At 28.9% G+C, this 14283-nt stretch overlaps 1 protein-coding gene across 5 annotated transcripts in view; it reads right to left on the bottom strand.

Annotated features, from left to right (window-relative positions):
• LOC100264991 (protein MANNAN SYNTHESIS-RELATED 2) overlaps positions 1–3909 on the bottom strand; it is a 31810-nt gene extending 27901 nt beyond the window's left edge. For 4 of the 5 annotated variants that reach the window (XR_009466920.1, XR_009466921.1, XM_010658575.3 and 1 more), the window contains exons 1-2: positions 3362–3908; positions 825–2430 (exon numbers count right to left, since the gene is read on the bottom strand). The gene's annotated coding sequence lies outside the window, so the exon portion shown is untranslated. Of the gene's footprint in view, positions 1–824; positions 2431–3361 lie in introns of all 5 variants that reach the window. The other variant, XM_010658572.3, reaches the window with a different exon arrangement.
• Positions 3910–14283: the final 10374 nt, after the last annotated feature.

Raw genomic sequence — 14283 nt, 5'->3', positions numbered from 1 at the left:
CACATATTCCTCATTGTTAAGTAGGAAATTAAGCAGCAGTGATCGAAGACAAACTACATATGAAGTTGTCAACTATTCATGCAAGGACAAGGTGCATTTGGAAGAAACTTTCAGGAAGAACCTTCCAATTTAACTTTGAAGAAAAACCTTAATAATATCTTTAGCCATTTCACTGCTGAAGCAATTCCTAAAAGTGCATGCCATCCACATTGGAAGATAATAAAAAGGGCCCATCTAGGCAGATTGTTGGCCTAAGTTGCAACCCTAAGCAATGTATTCTCAACATCACTTGGAAGTAATTCCCAAATCAAGACAGCAGTATGCAGTTATCAAGTGAAAGAAAGCATGTCTCACACTGGTTTGCCTCTCCACTAATAGCATACTCTAGTTTGGTATAGAAAATATGGAAACAGTGAGAAATATTTTACCAGATTGATGGTAATCAAGTCATCTATTTGTGAAATATTACATTGCTATGCTAAAAGTTTAAATTTGCAAAAATGTTGAAAAATTTTGGCTTGTCTGTTGTATTATGACTCTTTACAAAGTCTAACCAATTTCAACCTGTCTCTACATGAATCACTAGAAATTCCACAAATTGGAGTATTTTAACACATCACCAAAATTCATGTCAAAACCAAATTCTAAGTCTTGCTGATTGAGCAGGCACCGAATCCACAACTTTTTGCTGGGAAGGTTTTATCTCCCATGATACCATTCTGGACAGGATAGACAAACCAAGCCTACTACTGTAATCCATGAAAGGGTTTTCAACAATGAACAAGATAAACTAATGAGGAGAAAAGAAAAATAGAAGCCTCTACCTTTGTATACGTTTTCGGGAAGATTTTTCTCAGTGCATCAAGACTAAGGTGCCATTGAAACTGAGTCAAATAGATGGTAGTGTCTACGTTAGAAACACACCAATTTCCTCTGGATTATAACAATTTTTTCTGTCCAGTAGCCTCTCTTCCCTGACACTCCTGTTCCAACACTTCCAGCTTCAAGTCCACTGCGATGAAAAGGCCATCAGACTTTGGGCTCAAGGCTCTTAGCCTCCCAACTATAGAGTGAACCATTTCCTGCAGTTCTGGTTGCAACACGAGAGTTCCAAAACATTACCAATCAGGCAAGTAAATCTGAGTACCTAGAATCTTCTGCTCTCCTCATAGTTATAGATGGTAAGTAAGTTGCAAGCCTTAACTTCCTCTTTGTTCTGAATACTGGTTCAATCTTTGCAGCCATATAGTCTTCAGAAGCTCTGTTTAGAACCCAAACAGCCTTGAGCTCTCCAGTTGATACTTCAGCAGGCAAATCCTTAGCTACTCTGACAACTACACCCAGGCTTCTAATAAATTTCTCGAAGTCATAAATTTCTTCAAAGTTCAAGTATGTTAAAGTGCAAGTTTCACCTGTTTTTCATGGTTAATTAACCAGTTTATCCTGTGTATATCAAGCTCATGTAACCTAGAAAATCAAGGTTAGAAAATTGTGGGAAAAGATATTGATAGTGTTAAGCTGAACACTAACCTCTTGTTTCCCTGTTTGCCCTCCCTGATGTCAGGAAGCACAAGGAGTCACTCCTAGATATCTAGCTAAAACCACAGCATTAATGACTTGATGAAACCAACAAAAGCACACTTAAGAGGTAAAAAACTTTACACTAGCTAATCACAAAATACCATCTGCCAAAAAAGCAAAATGCAGAGAGAAAAAGAACATGAGCTACACCAAATATCAAAGAGGTAAAAGGTAAAGTGATTGCCTACAGACTACAAACAAGCAGAATGAGAAGTTTTATCCAATAAAAAAATCATACTGCTAATTCAGAAGATTTTATTTGAAAACAATGTGATGAATCAAGTGCTCATAATAATCCAATCAAATTGCATCTTAACAACAGAAAACTCCAGAGGGAACTAGAGGGTGTATTCTAATATGCACAACGAGCAACATTCTATACCCTCTAATTCCAAAAAATTAGTTTTCAACTGGCAACCAAGGAATTAAACCATATACAAGGGAATAATTATATAAAGCTGGAAGTGATACACAGATATTCAGGGCCATCAGTCAATGAGAATGTAACAAATCCTTTTGATGGCTCTCTCTCTCTTCTATATATTGAAATGAGTAAGAAAGGGCTAAAGAGAAGGCTAAACAATGAAGAGTAATAAAAATCATTAAGGTCATTGATAAGACTGGAAATCTTCTTTAGGTCCCGCAAGGGATTTGGAACAAATGAGATCTTAGTCAGTGCTGGCTTGTTCCAGAAAGGCTTTAGAGCTTCGGTGTTGTTCTCCCATGGCCCACTGAAGTGCAGAAGGTTAATCTCACTTTCTTAGTAACCATGATAGCATCATATGCAATATTTGATGTTGCAGGAAATTTCATCTTCAAAGTAAAATGGCAGACCAAGTTAGTTTATTCCTGTAAAGAGAAAATCATCCCCATAAAATTATTTGAAAAAGCATAAAAACAAAATTAGTTCATGCCAGCTCTACTTGAACATGAAGTGATGCCTTAATGGCACTAAAAATTGATATGAAGATCAAATCAGTATACAGTTTTGGAAAAGGTTTTGGCATACATATATAAGCATAAGTGGCAAGATGAGGAAGGATGGGATTGGAAATGAGCAAATCCATGAGAAATTGGGTGTGATGCCAATTGAGGACAAGATGAGGGGCATGGTTCAAATTAAACATATTGCTAGGACCATAAAGAACACCTGGCTAAGGTATCGATAAAAGACATGTTGATACTGGAGTAGCATAGCACCAAAATGGAACCAAGATTAACGCTGCTGGTCCCAAATGGCTAGGACAACTGCTTCTTTGAGGTGGATGGAATTGACTTACATAGTTTTGCATATGTGATTTGTATTCTACAAGCAAATGGCGTCATTATAAATTTGGCATGATTCAGGCTGTTCAAATTGGGATCGGTACAGAGTGTCAAACTGAGGTCCATTCAGTGGAAAAACTGTTTTCCTTTATGCAGAGTAAAAAGGCATTAGGTCAAAAAATATCCCAGAAAAGTTATGCCCTTGATTTTTATTTTTTATTTTTTTTTCAAAGTTTCTCTAAATCCAGAAGAAACTCTGAAAATTTCAAGCTGTCAATTTGGTTGAGCTTCTAGCCAAAAAATATTCAACTAGTGGGAAATAACAGAAAATAAACCTATATATTCATCACGAACTATATATTCATCTAATGCTTCGTTTGGTAGCTTAAAGAAAGATTAACTATCACAGAACCCCAGAAAACAAAAGCAACGGAAACCCACTTCCGGTGGAACCCAACACAACAATTCCTCAATTTTCTCGGGAAACAAACAGGGGGACAAGGAGTGAACTTACTTGAAACGCATCAAAGAGGTCTTTTCTTGATCATGTTTCCAAGCATGGCAAACATTGACAGAGTCAGAATAGCGGTAATCACCTGCCTCCGATCCAATGTCATTTTCACTTAACTCTCGCTTTCTCTCTTTCCAAACAGTCAAACAGAAACTCACCCAGAAAACCTCTGGCACTGCTCAGAGCAAAATAAATGCTTGACAACACCGACCCAGATGAGGAAAAAAACCAGAAAGGCTCTGATGAATGAAGACAACAGTTACAGCTCATAGTGTTGAAGAAAATCCAACACCGAAACTCTCTCCTTTGGAACATGCTTCTTTTCCTTTTCCTTGTGCTTTTCTTTTTACTGAGCAGAGCTTTGGTGCAATTGAAATGGTAGTAGTGTGAAGTGGGGTGGAGTGGATGGATGGATTGTGTAGATGGCTGACGCCCATTTCTTCTTTCTGCTTGATGTACAAACAAATGTTTGTTTGGAAAAAAAATTAGCGGGAGGATAGAACATTAAATCAAATTTAAGGTGGATGCGGTTTCAATTTAGGTGATCAGCTGGACAGAAGTTGAGTCTTTTAAGTCTAATTGATTTTTAAAACACTTTAATTAGTGTTTTAAAAACAACCGATGGCCGATTACCATTCCAGTCCGCTTCGACCGTTTGAGCCGGACAGCCTTTGAACCGGCATCAAATAGCCGGAACCGACGATCAGACCGGTGAATCAGCTACCCGATCGGTTTGGGGTGAACCGAATAGTTTAAAAACTCCCCCTCTCCTCCTCCCATTCTACCTCCCGCCTCAACCACCTTATTTTTTATTTAAAATTAAAATTATGGTTTTAATTTAAATTTCTAATTTGAAATTAATTTTTTGATTTTCAAATAATTTTATGATTTTTAAATAAAATTTTAATAATATATAAATTATTATTTTTATTTTTAATAAGGTATAAATCATATATTTATGATGTCACCAATTCAATTACCAGTTCGATCAATGAATCTTAAATCATTAACTTTTCTAATTCAATGACTAATCTGGTTTTGAAAACATTGTTTTGATTATGAAATATATTTAAAATTTTACTCCAAAATATAATAAATGTATTTTAAAACTTATTTGATCATAGCCTATTGATAATAAATTACTTCAAAATATACATAGAAAAATATTGAAAAAAAAAATTCATCCAACATCCAATAATTATAAATTATATACGAGATAAAAGGAGTAGAATGTTAATTTTGTTCATTTATATTGAAGAGATAAGGAAACTTATAATAAAATTGATTGAAAGTTCAATATGCTCTCAAAGTTGAAAGTCTATACAGTATAATAGTTTAATAAATCATGGCAACTAATAGTTTTACATCATGATTCACCATAGGTTTTATCTCATATGCATCACATATATTCATGTACTCATCATAGGAAATTATCCTAATAGCCAAAACAAATCATCTTTTTAATTAAGAGGTAGTGCACTATAACATCTAATGGATTGTCCAAATTCATGAACTAACTGTGAATAACTTATCCACACACAAGGAAATTATGACTTGCATCTATGCAATTTCTAATGTATCAAAGTCATATACAATGTAAGAGATATGAGTTGAATACTCAAATCAATGTTAATGCATCTAAAAAAAAATAACAAGGTGACAATCAAGTCTTACTTTGTTATATCATATCTTGTTTTTAAGAGTTCAATCCCAACACAAATTGACATACCTTTACTCACAAAGTGCATATATCAAATTCCACTAAAGGAATTACTATGATAAAAATTTAATTATCACAAGTCCTTACATTACCATCATCAATTTCTAAGATGCAAATAAAGGATTGTATTTCAATTATGATGATCAAGTATTTTGTTCCAAACATTGCTCTACCCAAGGATGAAAATATCAGTAATCACGGATATATCGGTACTTCGATTTTACAGATATATCAGCGGATATTTTGGAAAAAAATATCGGTAAACTTAAAATTGTTAAAAACTCATGAAAATGTAAGGAAAACCTTATAATAATATAATTAGAAGTATAGTAGACATTTTAAAATTATTTTATTGAAAAATTTGATATATATATATATATATATATATATATATATATATATATATATATATATATATATATAACATGATTTATCATATTTGATAATAATATTGTATGCATCGATAAAACTATGAATTTTATAAGTGTACATTTATTATTAAATTACATCTAATATTATAATATTTGATTATACTATGTCCAATTTTAAAATATATATTAATATTAAAATATGATCCATTTAATTCAATTGTATTAAACGATATAAAATAAATTATGATATATATATATATATATATATATAATTTTTTAATATTTAATTAATTATTAATGATATTAAAAACATTATGAATAAAATTATATAATTTTTATATTTTTGGTAATTAATTAAAAGAAAATTTTACATTTAATTATAAAATAATTATAATTAATTTGCTCTTTAAAATATTCTTTTAATATTTTCTTTATATAATGAGTTTAAATATATATAAGTTTAGTGTACATTATATAACAAGGGTAAGTTAGCCCAAAGAGAAGACACTTCTGTTAACCCGCGTATTGGGAAAAATCATCGATTTATCGCCAAAATCGTCGATTTATCGCCAAAATCGCCGAACCGATATTTCTTCATGAAATATTGTGTCGATACCCTTCAATACACTATATTTTGACGATATATCACCGAAATATCCTGACATTTTCCTCCTTGACTCTACCAAAGAGAGCCTAAATTGTTTATTGTGCTATAGCACACCCCTATCTTAAGCAAAGGCCACAATCAACCATTCACACAATATGTAATTTGATAGAATAGGCTTCTAGCGGAGAAGGCCAATTTCCTAATTCTCGGCTTGAGGACATGTTAATTACTATAAAGATGGAATGGTGGAAATTGCAACCTATCTTGGTATGTTGTGCATGCATGTTCTCATGACTGTCCATGATTTAATAAACTCTTTCTTATGTGATGCATGTCATCATGATTCTACACAACAATCATCATGATGTTATTTAATATTATGTTATAATATCTTGGAATTGCTTATATTGATTTTGGAGAGTAGGCTTAAAAATGCTAATATATCAATAAGTATCCATAAATTGATTTTATCTTCTATCAAAATCATTCCATTAGTTTAAATTATAATAAGAGATAAAGTTTGAATAATGGTAGAATTCAAATGTATTTATATGTAAATATCCATCATCATCAATGAGAATATAAGATCATAATTTTCAAAATTCTTTTCACTTCATAACAAATAAGGTTCCCCACAAGAATCTAGGTAGTGCCCACATGAGAGTCAGAACCAATACTAGAAATACATGTCGACCACAATGGTAGAGGTGTCGACTAGGAGTGATACGGGTGGAGAGTTTGGGCCATGAGGAATTCGTCGTCGACCAAGAGTGATATAGGTGGAGAGTTTGTGCTCAAGATGGACCCAAGCAAGCGCATAAGTGCGCATGGATACCATGGAATATTAGAAATAGCATTAATACAACATGGAATATTACATGTCCTAAAATAATAAAAAGTTTCCATAATTTGATTCATACTAAGGAAGAGATATATTAATTGTTTTCTCTTATCTTATCTAATTGATTTTCTCGTTATCAATCTCAAAAACCATGTCTTTAATTTATCAAATAATTTCATTGAAGAAAATGTTAAATAAGGACTTTTTCTATATCTTAAAATATATTCTTTAAAAAGTTAGATTCTTGGAGCCCACTTCCATATTTTATAAACTACACACACGACTAAATAAATTGTGTTGCATCAACTGTCAACCCTCTCTTTTCATCCACAAATCTCAAAATCCATGGAGCAGTTCCTAGCTTCTCAACCCATTCCACAACCACCATCACCCCTTCCCCCTCCTCCTTCTCCTCCTCCTCATCCTCCTACTACTGATGTTGGATTAATATTCGGGGTCCTGATGATGACTTTATTCTTTAGCACTTACCCGATTTTCCTAAGGTTAAATGATGGTGATCATCAAAATCCAGAGACGGATATCGAAATTGGAGACATGAATCTTAATCATGATGATCACCACCCACATTCTCATGATTCCACTCCAACAACATATGATATTTCGCAAAGATCAATAGAGCAGAAGTTGATGGAAATGGCACCAAGCTTTGTATATGGGGGTGAAAGTGGAGGAGTAAAGTGCAGTACTAGTGAATGTGTGATTTGTTGGGAAGATTTTGAAGATGGAGAGATATGTAGGGTTCTTCCTGCATGCAACCATGTCTTCCATAAAGCTTGTGTGGGCTTATGGTTAATAGAAAAAAGGGTTTGCCCCCTTTGCCGTGTTTGTGTTGACATTTAACATTTAGAATTTTCTTGATTTTTATTTTTAAATTTTAGGACCATGTGGAGGGCCTTATTGTAACTAACCCTACTAAATAGGATTGAAAATACCATTTTTTTATAATTATTTTGTAATTAAAGTTAATATTTAAAGAGATTTGAATGCATACATTTCATAGTTTTAATCCATCAAAATGTTATTAATTTTTTAAGACAATATTTGATTGATGATACCCTATTGGTTGTTGCACGGCAAACATTCAACTCCTCGAAGTTTGGATCCCCCTGTGAAGAGCTCTAAGGGGGTTCCTTATCCCATGTTTGATTGATGATAAGATAGAATAAGTTATCTTATGGATATTATGTGTTCAACCAAATATAGAATGAGATAATATGGAATGGGATTAATGGTGGATGATATGGAATAAGATAAGTAGTGATTTATATTATATATATATATATATATCCTTTTCATATAGATAATTTAATCATAAGCTAAGATGCAACATATATATATCCCATGTATTATAAATTTATTTTTAAATTTTTTTATACTACTTATGTTGCAAAATAAATTTTTTTATTATAAAATTAAATTTATGATTAAAAAATAATTATAAAATATTTATAAAATCTATTATAAAATAATATTAATATATGTATTATTTAATTATATATAAATTATTTTTATACATTGAAAAACATACTATAAAAAAAATTATTTATAAAGTTTAAACATTTTGATCATTAATCTATATTACTTATAAAAGTACAAGTTGTTTTTCACTTTTTTATTTCCTGAAATACCCTTATCAATACTAATAATCTTTTCAAAATAATTTAATATTTTCATTTTATTACGATTTTAATTATTTGAGATAACACAAACCATCCTTAAAATTACCATCACAAACCTAAAAGGTAATTCAAAATTTAATATTTTTCATATTCATAATCAACTTAAATGAGAATTTAATCTTTTCATTTTCTTAGGATTAACAAAAATCATTCCTAAAATTGGAATCACAAATCTAAAAGGTAATGGAAAATTTAATCTTTTCATTTGCCTCTAATTTCTATTCCATCAACTGTTTTAATAGTGATTTAATTTAAGGTTTTAATTATTTGACACAACGGTTCATAACTTCATTTTAATTTTATAATCAAACTCAATCCTAAAAACTATTCTCAGGAAACTATAAAAGAAAAAATTAATTTTTGTGGGAAACCTCTCAAACTAGACATTCATCTTTAACATCGATAGAATGTTTATTAGTCTCAACAATTGATTCTGGTTTATTTATAATATGTATGTAAAAGTCTGGTTATAGTAGGAAATTATCGCAAAGTGTTTTTCAATTTTGAATTTAGATTTGAAATGAAAGATAGTTAAGGTTTGCTTGGAACTCTCTCATAAATCATGTTTTCTATTTTTTATTTTCTTAATAACAAATTTGAAGTATTTCAAATCATATTTGAGTGTGTTTTGGAAAAATAAATAAAATGTATTTAATACTTATATTTATTATTAATTTTCTCTGCTTATCCTAACTTACTTTTCATTTCTTCAACGAAATAAATTAATTTTTTTTATAAAAAAAAATACATGAAACTTTTTACTTTTTATAACTGTAATAGTGATTTCCATTCATTTTGAAATATTTAAATCTTTTAAACTTTTATATTTAATTAAATAATAGTGAATTAATAATAACACTTATTATGTTATATAGGATTATTGAATAAAAAGTTTCATCACTCATTTACATTATTTATTTAGACAAATTTAAATTTATTAAGAAAATTACTTCATTGTTTTAAAAAGATGAAGATTTTGATATAAAATTTACCAAAATGATGACAAATTTTCTATTAAGATTTTAATTCTTTTGATTTTTTAAAATATTTTTAAAACAAAACTTATTTTTCTTTTATATATTTTTCGTTTGATTGAATAATTTGATATATTATATATTTTTCTTTGATATGAAATTATTTAATTTTATTTGGATTCTATTTTCTGATATGAAATTATTTAATTTAATCTGGTTTTATTTTCTATCTTTACAAACAAAAAATAATAATAAGTTTTACAAAATATATAATGGTTTTTAAAAACAAATTAAAAATATAATTTTTAACAACATAATATAAGTCAATGATTTTTTCATAAGGGTTTTTTAATTTAACATAAATTTTTTATTTTATTTTCTTTAAAAGAAAGTGTATCGAAAACCAATCATTAATTTTTTATTTACTTTTCACTTTTTTCATTCAAAAAATGTCTTAAAAGTTATAAATTTCATTATCTTTAAAACCACACTATTAATATAATTATTGTTATAAAAATTTATCATTAAAAAATTTCTTGTAACCATTTCATTTTTCATCTTTAATTTTTTTTCTCTCTTTTGTCATTCTCTATTCTTTTCAAATTTTTGTCTTCAACTTTTTCCAGTATGTTATCCATTGTTCATTTTTTTAAAGATTTTTTTTTGTTTAATCCACAAATTTCTTGCTCAAATTAAGTCATTTTTGTTCTAATTTTTTATTAAAAAACTCTGATATAAAAGGAAAAAAGTATTTAAACTATATATAAAATAATTAACTCAAAAAAATTTACAAATTTAGTCTAAAAGAAATAAATGATGGTGTGGATCCCGTATTTCGCTTGATGCGTTCCTACTCGATGACAAAACTCGTTTTTTATTGATTTGGTGAAAATATGATTTTTAGAAAAAGACTTGGAGTCACCACTTATTTTTATTTTTATTTTTATTTTTAAAGGGTAAACAAAATAAGAAAGAAAACCCTAAGTGTGACTCCTTATTTGGAAAATGAGGTCTATGAAAAAACCAAATATGGGCTTGGGGATTAGGTTACTTATCGAGAAGGTACGGTAAGGACCGTAGCACTCCTCTAAGTCCCTAAAAACGGTCTTTACTAATAAGATGAAACAAGTATGACAATTGATAAGGAAATCAATGGATACCAATGAAATGATAAAGTAATAAAACTAATCACGCGTAAGAGTAAACAAAATGGGAGTGATAGCGTACCTTGGCAGCAAATAATAACGCGCTATCATGGAAATAGGGTTAGCTCAAGTATAAAATCATCACATGCATATCAAACAGCAAAACTAAGATCAAGCAACATTCATTAAGTATACAAGTCGACAATCAAAAGAGAAAACTCATATGTAGGGCCCTTACCAAAGCCTAATTTATCTTGCATGAATTAGTCTCACAAATTCTATTATTTTGGAATTATGAAAAATTCATTATTTCTTATTTAAAATCAAGAGAAACAGAAAATTATTTGAAAATCGAAGAAAATTTGTGCAAGTGCATACCAAAATGAGAATGACAACAACTTTATTTAAAAACGGGATTTTTAACAACCTAAAACCCTAATAAAGGATGAAAAGATGTAGAATTGAAAAAATATTGACAAAATGAGTGAAATTAAAACTATTCGGAAGAAAACTAGAGTTTTGAAATTTATTTGAAGATTGAAGTCTCGAAAATTATTTGAAAATTGAAGTTTTGAAAATTAAATTTAAGAATTGGATTTTGGGAAATTAAATTTGAAGATGGATTTTTTTTAAAAAAAGGAATAAATAAATAAATAAAATAATGATAACAAAAATAATAATGACTAAATAAATAAATGTGAAAATTGGAATTTTGGAAATTGGAAATTAAATTTGGAAATTGGAATTTTGAAGAATTATTTAAAGATGGAATTTTAAAAATAAATAAATAAATAGAATAATAATAATAACGAAATTAACAATGATTAAATAAATGAATGTGAAAATTGGAATTTTGGAAATTGGGAATTAAGTTTGGAGATCGAATTTTTGAAGAATTATTTAAGGATGTAATTTTAAAAATAAATAAGTAGAATAATAATTATAATGAAAATAATAATGATTAAATAAATAAATGTGAAAATTAGAATTTTGGAAATTAGGAATTAAATTTGGAAATCGGAATTTTGAAAAATTATTTAAATATGGAATTTTAAAAATAAATAAATAAATAAATAGAATAATAATTGTTAGGAATTTGAGGCTACTCCAAACTATGGTAATCACCCTAGTGGGGGAGGGGGGTAAATAGGGTGATGGTCTATTTTTCACAAATTTAAACTATGCAAAAATAAGAGACAATTATATTCAAATATATAATAAACACAATTGCATATAATTTAAAAGAGTTAGGGGAGAGAGAGTGCAAACACGAGAGTTTATAGTGGTTTAACACTTCCTTGCCTACATCCACTCTCCTCAACCTCCTAACCGAGTGAGGGTTCCACTATCTTGAAGCTTCAACCAAGCTTCGAATCTCTTTACAATTGGATTATGGTTCCAATTCACCCTCTTGGACTTTTGGCTCCAAGCACCCTTTACACTTCTCAAGAATTATCCCATTCTTGAACAACCTCTCAAGTGATACCCCTCACTTGAGAAAATTTCTCTCAAAGATATACAAAGATTGATCTCACAAAAATCCTAGTAATAGAACTTTAGGCTCAAAGATATAAGAAAAACTAGGATTGAATGGTGCACTAAAGATATGCAAGTTATGAAACAATGGTGCACTAAAAAACACTCTTCCAAGGCTCAAATATAATCAAGAATGATTTGGGAAGGTTAAGCTCATGAAACAATGAAAATTGAAGCCTTTTTATAGAAGAAAAAAGCTAAACTAGCCCTTAGGGGTTCGACCGGTCGAGCTAGGGGTCGACCGGTTGACTAGCCGTTAGGAAAAGTGACCATTGGGCCTCAATCAGACCTCAACCGAACCTCAACCGGTTGAGGTTCAACCTTGACCGGGAAGAGAAGGCCACTAGGAGAGAGAGAAACTTTTTTGCCTCCCTCAACCGGTCCTCGATTGGACGAGCACAACCGGTCGACCGATTGAGCCATTTTTTTGGCTCAACACTCAACCTTTTTCAACTTAAAACCTTTTAACACAAGTTTGAAAATCATTTAACACAAGGTTTTAGTTGAAAATATGAAATCATCCAATTCTTAAGATATTTAAAACAATATTACTCTTGGATGATTTTGGTGCATAAATAAAGAATGAAATGCATGAAAGTCCTAGTGCACCAACAACCTTACAAAGAGATCTTAAGAAGCTTTGGTCTTGAAAAACTCTTCTCTTTGAGGTGGTCTTATTCTTCATGATTTCTCCTTGGCTTGATTTGTCTTTGGATTGCCACTTTAGAAGTCGTCTTGCCTAATCACACTTGAAATATGATTATTAGTTCTAAACCTTGTTTTGTTATCATCAAAATTAAGATTAGCCAAACCTTGATTTCACAATAATAATAACGAAAATAATAATGAATAAATAAATAAATGTGAAAATTGGAATTTTGGAAATTGAAATTTTGAAGAGTTATTTAAAGATAGAATTTTAAAAATAAATGAATAAATATAATAATAATAATAACAAAAATAATAATGATTAAATAAACAAATGTGAAAATTGGAATTTTGGAAATTGAGAATCAAATTTGGAAATCGGAAATTTGAAGAGTTATTTAAAGATGAAATTTTAAAAATAAATAAATAAATAAAATAATAATAATAACGAAAATAATAATGATTAAATAAATAAATGTGAAAATTGGAATTTTGGAAATTGAGAATTAAATTTGAAAATCGGGATTTTGAAGAATTACTTGATAATGGAATTTAAAAATAATAAATAAACAAATGAATAATAATGATAATAATAATAATAATAATAAAGTAAATGTGAAAACAATAACAATAATAATAATAAAAATAATAAAATAAATAAATATGAAAATTAGAATTTTGTAAATTGGAAATTAAATTTGGAAATTGGGATTTTGAAGAATTACTTGATAATGAAATTTAAAAATAAATAATAATGATAATGATAATGATAATGATAATAATAATAATAATAATAATAATAATAATAATAATAATAATAATAATAATAATAATAATAATAATAATAATAAAATAAATATGAAAATTGGAATTTTGTAAATTGGAAATTAAATTTGGAATTTGGGATTTTGAAGAATTACTGGATAATGGAATTTAAAAATAAATAAATAAATAATAATGATAATAATAATAATAATAACAATTAAGTAAATTTGAAAACAATAATAATAATAATAATAATAAATAAATAAATGTGAAAATTGGAATTTTGAATTTGACATAAAATAATTCTCCTTATTTTCATATTAACGTCTTTTTAATTGAAATTATTTTTATTAAATTGGATTTACTTAATAAAATTTTATTAAAAGCAAGATTTTAATCTTATAGATAATTATTTTATTTATTTATTTTTTTCTATAGGCAAGTTTATTCCGAACTATAACGATAAAAGGACAACAAAGCAAAGAAAAAGTGGGTGCTAATTATGGTAAAAGCTTGGGGCATTTACTTGAATGGGTTTCTGCAACTACAAGTAAAAAACACCAAACTTTATTTGGCAAAGGCACTTCCACTCTCTCCCTTACTATGCTTCACGTGCCA

This window comes from Vitis vinifera, chromosome 11, assembly GCF_030704535.1.
Source record: "Vitis vinifera cultivar Pinot Noir 40024 chromosome 11, ASM3070453v1".
In the NCBI taxonomy this organism is placed as follows: Eukaryota; Viridiplantae; Streptophyta; class Magnoliopsida; order Vitales; family Vitaceae; genus Vitis; species Vitis vinifera.
This window is presented reverse-complemented; position numbering and strand designations above follow the sequence as displayed.